Below are 10,063 nucleotides of genomic sequence, written 5' to 3'. Positions count from 1 at the left end.
ATGGTGCAGTTAAATCCATACAACGTAATGCTTTTACTTTTTGGAACTTTTACTGCTTTGAATTATCAACAAACTCCGATAACTTTGCAAGAAAGAGAAATAAAAAAAAATTGAACGTATGCTGTTAGAAATAAAAGGTGAAAAACTTCATTTAAAAGAGGAAGAAACATTAGATTTTTACGATAAATATGAGGTTCCAGAAGCGGAAGAAGTTGATTTATTAGAGGCAAATGAAGAGAAAATCTATCTCCCAGAAAAAGTTATTTGTAATGTTATGTCCTGTCGGCTCCACGTTTCTTCCTCTCATAAGAATTAATTGATAAGCGATAAAGAGAAGTCACTCGACAAACAGACCGTTCTTGTCAAATAACACTTTAAACATTACACGATTTTCGAACAAATACAGAAGGGATCGATGATGAAACACATTACGGTTCGTCACTACGTAGATTAAATGATGACCGCCCAATTAGTAATAAGGAAAAGTTGCACGATAAATAGATCGTTCTTGCCACACCGTAACTCAAATATTTAGACACGATTTCTAAACGAGTACAGAAGGGACCAACGACAAATTATCAATCTCTTATGTAACCGAACAATAAACACAGCTGAGTAAATTCTAAGATTTCCTAATTTTCACGAGCTCAGCAACGATCAAAACAAGGCGGAGAAAAAATACCTTCGGACCAATCTCAATACGTGGTCCCGCCCAACACGCCTCAGGAAAATTATATAAAAAGAAAGAAATTCGAGAACGCTTAGAAACATTATTCTTAACACTCTTCAAGCACTTAGAACTTTTCAAGTCAATCATCTCAGAAATTCGGCGTCGATAGTCAGTAGTGTTGTACCAGTAATTTCCCTCGGAAACTTAACTTTCGTTCGGGCTCTCCTTTTAACGCAAATTCGAGTGGGAGTCATTTGACCACATTACATTTGACCACGTTACGATTGACCACGCGTTGCATTTGACCACATTATGATTGACCACGCGTTGCATTTGACCACGTTGCGATTGATCACGCGTCGCAATTGACCACGTTGCAATTGACCACACGTCGCAATTGACCATGTTGCGATTGACCACGCGTTGCGATTGACCACATAAATATTGACCAGCTACGTAGTCAAATGCAACGTGGTCAATAATAACATGGTCAATTGCAACGTGGTCAATTGCGACGCGTTGTCAATTGCAACGTGGTCAAATGCAACGCGTGGTCAATCGTAACGTGGTTAAATGCAACGTGGTCAAAAGCAAAGTGGTCAAATGCAACGTGGTCAAAAGCAACGTGGTCAAAAGTATCTGTGGTCAATAACAACGTGGTCAATTGAGACGCTCCCCGCAAATTCAGTGTATGATCCACGAGCACAACCCTCAACGCTCAGCTGCAGAACAACACCGAGACGAAGAGAACACCACGAAACTACCGAACGTAAAACTTCACCAAAATAGTAAGGCGAACTTAATTAGATAGAATCAGAAAAACACGCACACAGTTTTTTTTCTTATTACAACAAAAATAAAATATGTAATCTTTCCACCCAGAACATAAAACTTTAGACTCTCACTCTCCCTTTCATTATTCTGGGTGATGACCTCCGTACTTATGTAACACCCGCAATTAACACACACACGTACTCACGCAAACACAAATTAGAGAATAATTATAATTCAATTACAAACACATGTATACACATATTATATACACACATTTATAACCAAACTTAGCAATAATTTGATGTAATATACTTTCAAAACTATGAATAAATTTATGTAATATTAAAATTCAATTCTCTCCGTGACTTCTAATCCCTCTATCAGTTGAAAGCATCGGTTGAAAGATCGCACTTGATCCTATCCGCATAATAAAGATTAATTTCCTTTACCAAAAAAAGACCTTTTGACGAATGTCCAAAATAATAAGTAGATAGATAGATAGATAAATAGATAAGTTTGTTTATTGAGAGAGAGAGATTCCCTTTGGGGTTTTCAACTCTTACAAAATTACCTTAAAACTAGCTTAACCTAACTTATCACTAACTTAACCTATCTCCTGGGGGGCCTGCGACCGTGGGCAACCCTCTTGGCTCCCTCCTGCTCGCACCTCCCCTTATACACACACACACACACATCTCCCCCCACCGGACTTCTGCTTCCTTCCTCTTGCTTGTTTCTTTCATCTTTCTTTCTTAACTATTCTCATCCCCTCGAACCATTCTCTCCCTTCTTCTACTATTCATTCTCATTCTTTCCTCTTTTTTCATTCTTTTTCATTCCACCATCCCCCCTATACTCCTCTCCTTTTCAATTTCCCTCATCCATCCCTCTCCCTCTCCTTCCTCTCCTAAAACTCATCTCACATTATCCTGCCAACTTCCCTCTCCCACCTTCCACTCCTTGCATCCCTCCCACACATGCTCCCATGTCTCCGTCTCCCCTCCGCATATTCTGCATCGTCTTTTCGCCTCTTCTTCCCAGTATTTACTCTCCTTTATCTTGCTCTCCAATCTAAACCTCACCACCCTTTTCCATCTGCTCTGCTCCCATCCTTTTTTCAGATACCCCGGTATCCCTTCCCCCTTCACCTCCTTGTACCATCTGTTAAATTTTGCCTCCTCCATCTTTCCCCTTCTTTCCTTCCTCTGTTCATCTCTATCCCTGTCCTCTATTCTTTTATACCAATCCTCCCCCTCTCCTCCTTCTCCTCCATCACTCTTATCCCTCTATCCTTAAAAAAACCCTCTCTTTCCTCTTCCCACTTTGAGCCCACTTCCCCTGTCTTACTCCTATCCTTCATCTCCTCCATGCATCTCCTCGCCAGCTCCCCTCCCTTTCCCTCCCTCAACCTCTTCTCAAAATCCCATGCTCTTCTTTCCGCTCTCACCCTTAGTTTCTCCCTCTGCAATTCTTTGCTCACCATATATCCCGGCGTCCTGATATCTACTCCAAGAACCCATCTTAGATATCTCTCTTGTATCCTCTCCATCCCCTTCCTCTCTTTCTATCCCCATATCTCCACCCCGTACCCTAACACTGCCCAAATCAACCTATAGAAAAGCCATATCCTCCTTTCCCAGTTCCCTCCGAACCTCCTCTTTCCTATCCCCCATACCTGTCCCATTAACACTGCCGCCCTCCTAATTCTATTTCTCACCTGTGCCTCCTGACCACTGTTTTTCTGTAGCGTGTACCCTAAATACTTGTACTCTTTCACCTCCTCCCCTTCCACCTCCAACTTATCTTTGTCATTCTTCTTCCCCTCTTCTCCTAAATCTCATAACTTTCGTCTTCCCTATGTTTACCTCCAGCCCCTTTCTATCCAGCCTTTTTTTTTCCAGCCTGTTCATCATACTTCTCATCCCTTCTTCCTCCTCCGCAATCAACACCAAATCGTCCGCATATGCTAATGTGTACACCCTCTTTCCCCCTAGCATCACTCCTCCCCACTTTACTTTCCCCATTTCTTCCTCCAAGTCCGCAATCAAGATATTAAACAACATTGGACTCAGAGAGCATCCCTGTCTTACTCTCTTCCCAGTCCAAAAACTCTTCCCCATCGCCTGTCCCACTCTGCTCTTTGTCTCTCCCATTATCTTCTCTATTCTCCTTACCAGTTTTTCTCTTACCTCTCGTCCTCTCATCGATTCCAACAAAACCTCCCTATTCACTGAATCAAACGCCGCCTTTAAATCTACAAATATTGCCACCATCCTTCCCTTCCTTCCTTCCAGTTGCCTTCCTATCAGATAATTCAACACATACGCATTGTCCATCGTTCCCATCCCCTTCCTAAATCCCGTCTGATTTGGAGACACTATCTCCTTCTTCTCTACCTCTTCCCTTAGCCTTTCCGCCAACACTGTCGCATAGACTTTATACAGCGTTGGCATCAACGTCACCCCCTGTAGTCCCCCACCCTATCTCCCTCCCCCTTCTTTAATAATGGTATCACCACCCTCTCTCCCCATTCCTCTGGCCATCCCTCCCCTCCCCACACCTTATTACAGAATCTTCATGCTCATCTCTCTAATTCTCCTCCCCCGTACTTCCACACTTCCCCTGGTATCCCATCTATCCCTGCCACTTTTCCATTTTTTATTCTCCCTATTATCCCCCTAATCTCTTCTATCCCAATCTTTTCCTCATCCCACTCCCCCTCCCTCCTAACCCTGTACTCTTTGATCACTCTACTCTCTACTCCTCCTTGCAACCGCATAAAATACTTTCTCCATTCCTCCATCCCGATCTCCTCATTCACTCTCCTCTTTTCCCTCTTCCTCTCCATATTCACTAGCTCCCACACCTCGCCTTCTTTCTTAACCTTCCTTGCCTTCTTCTCCCATGTTTCATTCTCTTCTTTTTCCTCTCACACAACTCATTATACTCCCTCTTCTTACTCTTGTATCTCTCGCCCCCTTCCCTACGCCACTCCCTCAACTTTTTCTTCACCTCTTTTTTCTTCTCCTTACATTCCTCATCCCACTATCCTTCCTGCTTTCTCTCTCTTCTTCCTCTTCTCTCCTCCGTTTCTTTTATCGCCTCTTTTATTCTGTCTTCCATTTCGTCTCCCATCCTCTCCCTTCTCCTCCCTGTTCTAACTCCCCCGACCTCTCCAACACTTTTCTAAACCTGTTCCTTCTATCTTCATCCCATATCCCCTTCCCGCTCCTCCCTCCTTCTTTTTTCCCTTCCTTTTGTCTTGATTCTCCTCATCCATATTTCTAAAGGGTGATGATCTGAATTTATCTTATCCCCCACTTTTAATTTCTTAACTTTTTCCTCCACCTCCCCGTCCCCTATCACGTAATCAATTACTGTATCTCCCTTCCCCCCGTAAATGTAAACTCCCCTCTCTCATCCCCTCTTACCCTCCCGTTAAGTATTCCCATTCCCCATTCTTCCAGAAATTCTATTAACTGTCTGCATTCCTTATTCCTCTTCTTATCTTTCGATCGCCTTCCCCTCTCCTCTTCCTCTCCCCCGTCCACTCTTCCTCCTCCTCTGCTGTTCTCGCATTGAAACTCCTCCCTATTAGCGTTTTCACTTCCTCCTCTTCCTTTCTTATCCACTTTTCCAATTCCCGTCATCTTCCCCACGCCCTCCCCCACGTACACTCCTAGCACCCTCCATTTCTCTTCCCCCTATTTCAACCTGCCCATCATCATACCCTTCGTTCTCTCCTCTATCTTATTTCCTTTCTCTAGCCACTCTCTATTTATACCCATCAACATATCCCCCTTTAGTCTTCCCCACCCTCTTTGCTACTTGTATCTCCCATTTTAACTCTCTTGATAATTTCCTCTTCACCCCCTCCCAGCCCTTCTCGTCTACCCATGTCTCCGATAACACTACTAACATCCCATATTCTCAAACCTCTCCAGAAATCCTCGTCTTTCTTTCTCAATCCAGCCACATTCCAAAACACCGCTCTCCATCCCCCCTCCTCTCTTTATCATCCTTCCCATTCTCCCTTCTCTTCCCCTTCCTTCTCCCTCCTGTTCCCCTCTTTGTCTACCCTGCACCCTAATTTTCTCTTTATCCTCTCTTCTACTCTTCCCCTTTTCATCTACCAACCTTCCCTCCTCCTCTTCCCATGTCCACCACTTGTCCTCTATCATTATCCTCCCCTACCCCCATCTTATCTTCTTCCCCGCATTCTCCTCCTTTCTCGCAATCTCCTCCAGTTTCCACCTCATCCTCCTTTCCTTCCATGTCCAATCATCTAATATTCTCTCCTTCCTCCTCCTCAGTCCATTCTTCTTCCTCCATATCTTCCTTCTCTGCTCCTCATCCTCCAACCTTACTAATACCATTTCCCTGCCTTTCTCTCTGTCTCTCCGTAGCCTTTTCACCTCTTTAACCCTTTTTTTTTTAACGTCTGGAAAATGCTTTACGCATCCCCTGTGGAGCGGGAACTCCTCAGGGGTACGTGGGACTCCCCCTATAGACGGGGTATACCCACTAAAAACCAGACGGTGATTCTCTGCGCTGCGATTGAAATGAGTGAGCCCTGGGTTCCCTTTTGCATTCTACCAGGACCCACCCCCGCATTTTCCCCCCTGATGTTCGGGGAGGAACTCCATCCCATGGTGCGCCATTGAGAATAACCTCAATGGCGCCACCATTGGCGACGTTGCGGAACCATACACAACGCCACCTCTTCCTTGGGGTCAAGGTGCAATGGGGGAGTAGGTGTTCGCGCACCTGCTCCTCCCTTGACCCCGGAGAGGGGCGGGTTATTCCCACCCCTCACACTATGGCCGCGGATGTTAGCGGCCCTTTTGGGCGAGGGAGGCTAAGAACCCCCCGTATTCACGGCCCCGGTCGGATGTTTGGGAGGGAGGGAAATATTAGGGGCAGGCAAAACCTGATCCCCCTCACCCTTACCCCCCCCGGAACTGTCATCCGACCCCTTTCCTGGCTCTCTTCAGTCTCGATGGGCCGAAAAGAGTCGGTACTGGGGGCAAGCCCCCGATGATCGCCGCCGTCGCGCCCCCGCCGGGAGAGGAGCACACAGCTCCCTCTCCCAGGGCGTGACCGCAATCACCTACCCCGTCCTTACAGACGGGACAGCAGGGATGCAAACGGCATCCCTCTATTTTGTGTCCAGGGGATCCACACCTGTAACACAGGTGTCCCCTGGACACATTCGAGGCGCACCCGGAGCCCACATGCCCCAACACGAGGCATTTGTAGCACCTGGGAATCCAGGTGCTACCCATCCGTGTCCAGGCCCGGGCACCCCTGCTCCTACCCTTGAGAGTTGAGAAGACGGTCCTGTCCTCGCAAGGCTTCGCCCCTCCACCCTCAGAAAGGGAAGGGGTGGTTTTATCACCATTCCCTCCCCTCTTCTTTTTCCTCCTTTTAGGGCCAACTGGCCCTCCGTTTTTTACGACCAGGAGCCCCCTTCCGTCTCCCCTCCATCCGCATCCCCTTGCAGACGTGAAAGGGGAGTGGTCACAGTTGGCGGTATTATCGCCAGCTACACCTCTTTCCTTATCAAGGCGCCGATCCTTTTCCAATCCGTTGGGAGAAGGACTGACGCCTCCCGCCGCATCGCCCTTATATCACAGGGGACCTCCCTCTGTGAGGGCATTTGTGTGGAGGAGGCAGACTCCTCCACACCCTTCATCACTTCAGTGGTGTCGGACAAAGCCTCCACCATCTCTACCTCCGCCATCGTCGGGAGAAAGATTTCTCCCTTCGAAGCGGGGGCGGCCATTCCGGCGTTGTTGGCGAACTCAGCAGAGGAGGTCTGCGACATCGCGTCGCGAGCTTCCCCCCCAACTGAGTCGCCACCTCCCTTATTGGAGGTGAGGCCTGGACCTCCACCTCCCTGATGGCGGTTCTCCCACCCGCCATCTCACTTTTCTCAAGAAAGACCGCCGTCGAGAAAGGTCTAAACCTTTCGGCGATCTTCCTTCCTTCCACAGCCATCGCCTGGAAGATTTCTTCCAGCGATGAACTGTAGCCATCCAGGATGACCGCCGCAGTATGCAGATGCTCCAACATCTGCAGACAGCGTTCTCTGTCTGTGCGGCAGTCTTCATACGCTCCCCAGCCCGGTCAACGATGGTTCTCGCGTTCCCAACCGAGGACTGAAAAGCCTCTCCATTGGTGAACTCCCCGTTTCGGCCAAGACCTTAGCGAAGGAGTCCATCTGTGATATCACAGCGGACGCCATTTCCCCTAGGGATCCTGCTGGCAAATCTGTAGGTAGCCCATGGCATGATGACGACCCGGAGGGGGCTGGGATGATACCCCCTCCGTACCGTTGTTCGGTATCTGAACCGAGCGGGACTTCTTAAAATGCTTCGGCATCCATCAGTCTTCGACGCACTCTTAGCACCCTTCGGGATCACGCGGAGGTTGTGAGTCCTAGAACCCGACAACCACACCGGGATCACTCTCCGGGTGAGCCCCCCCACCACGTCAAGGTGGTGCGTCATCGAGGGGGCACCTCTTTAACCCTCGCCTCTCCTTCTATATCTCTTATTATCCCCTCTACCACCTCTTTTCTTTTTCCTTCTTTTACTTCTACTCTTATTATTATATTACTCCTTCTTTTCTCTCTATCCTCCATCTCCATCTTTCTTTCCATCTCTTTCATCCTTCTCTCTATATCTCCTCCTTCCTCTCTTCCCTTCCCTCTGTCTCTCTTCCTCCCTATATCTCCCTCTCTCTACTCTCTCCACACACGCTCGTCACTTTCGCTCTCCCTCTATCACCCTCACACACTCTCAGACCTCCTCTCTCACTTTATCCACCTGTTCACCTCACTTTTCACAGCCTCTTTCTCTCCACGTCTCACTACTCAATGCACCGGAAGCGGAAATCCCGAAATAACAAGTAATATCGATATTCATTATCGTTCACTTGTTTTTGGACCTGATAATTCGTTCGACTCGAAATCTACATTCTAATCCGTACGGTTTCAAGAGCTGGCTGTTACGCCCTTCTTTCTAACTCATCCTTCCCGAGTCTGGACGTAACAGTAGTTTTATTGAAGCAACAATATTGAATGACTATAAGAGGCAAGCTGTGGAATATTGAAGGAGCGGTAAAACTAGACCAAGATCGCTTGAAGGAGTTAAACAAAAATTTAAAAAAGTTACATTGATACGGCAATTACGACGATGGGAAAAAATCATTGAAGGTGGTAGTGGGTTGGAAAAATTAAAAAAAATTTCTAAATACACAATTAACCATTTTAATGAAGCACTTGAAAGAAAAATCATCAATCATGATATTGATATCGCTCGATGGGCTTTTCAAGCACAAGTAAAAGAAAATGCGCCAAGATTCAAAGCCTCAGAAACATGGGTAAAAAGATTCAAAAAAGCACATAATATTGTGTCTCGGAAATAACAAAATTCGTAACAAAAAAATCTGTGCTACCAAAAGCAGACTTGGAAAATAAATGCGATACATTTATTACAAATGTAAAATATTATATTAATCGATATAGAGTGGAAAATATTTATAATTCGTATCAAAGTAGATTTCAGTTAGAATTTCACTCAGGTTGTACTTTAGCCGAAAAAGATATAAAAAAGATAGAATCTATATAGTACAGTCTGTATCATCAACCACGCATAGCTATACATATAATTCAACCGACTATTTCGGCTGATGGCAGATTATTATCACCTCTCTTTATAGTATTAAAAGAAGTTACAGGAACGTTTGGTCCAAGAGTACAGGAAACATTATTTAAGGCGCCTAATATCTTTGTTATGACTTCAATATTAGGCAAATTAACATCAAATTATGTAAACATTTGGTTAAAGGAAGTATTTTTTCCGAATGTCGGACCACAATCAGTACTATTATTAGATTCATGGAGTGGACATTGTCCTAACATAATTTCAGAAACTAAACCAGATTCTGCAACAGATATTGCTTTCCTAACTATTCCCGTCGTTACAACGGGAAAAATACAGCCATTAGACGTATACTGATTTTGGTTGTGGAATAATTTTATTAAATACTTTTCTGATACTGTTACGTTGTTAGATTTTGTTTTGGATCTTCATGCTAGAAATAATATCTTAAAATTACAATCATTAATGCACTATCAGATCTCGTCGCCTAGGTTTCAAAATTTATTTAAATATGCGTGGTTTCAAAATGGATACATGCAGAATAGATTGACAGAATTTGAAACACCAGTATAATTTTGTTTTTAAAAAAAATTCTAAAGTAAAATGCGATATTTATGGCAAAACAGCAATAATAACTTGTTCTTGGTGTAGAAAATCGCTTTATATAACACATTTTTTTCCATGAACATCATCTTTGTAATGAATATATGTCATAAATGTAAGACATATACATTTATATACATAAACTAATTCTGTATTGATTTCTTTAAAAAATATGTTTTCAGTTACTGATGAATACTGATAAAGTTTTTAGCAGTTTTTCTTATCCATGCAATAAATGTTGGTATTCTTTTACTTCTGTCTAATAAAAAATTCTTATTCATATGAAACTACGTTAGTAACAATTTCAATCCCAATATATGCACAAGAGACAGTTATTTAATGTGCCACA

The 10,063-nt window shown here is 44.7% G+C and overlaps 1 pseudogene; it reads left to right on the top strand.

Moving 5' to 3' along the window:
• Nucleotides 1-9,684, top strand: LOC140675516 (uncharacterized; annotated as a pseudogene).
• Nucleotides 9,685-10,063: the final 379 nt, after the last annotated feature.

Source organism: Anoplolepis gracilipes, unplaced genomic scaffold (assembly GCF_047496725.1).
Source record: "Anoplolepis gracilipes unplaced genomic scaffold, ASM4749672v1 Contig19, whole genome shotgun sequence".
NCBI classification, from domain to species: domain Eukaryota; kingdom Metazoa; phylum Arthropoda; class Insecta; order Hymenoptera; family Formicidae; genus Anoplolepis; species Anoplolepis gracilipes.
The sequence above is the reverse complement of the archived record's forward strand: the minus strand, read 5'-3'. Positions and strand labels throughout refer to the sequence as shown.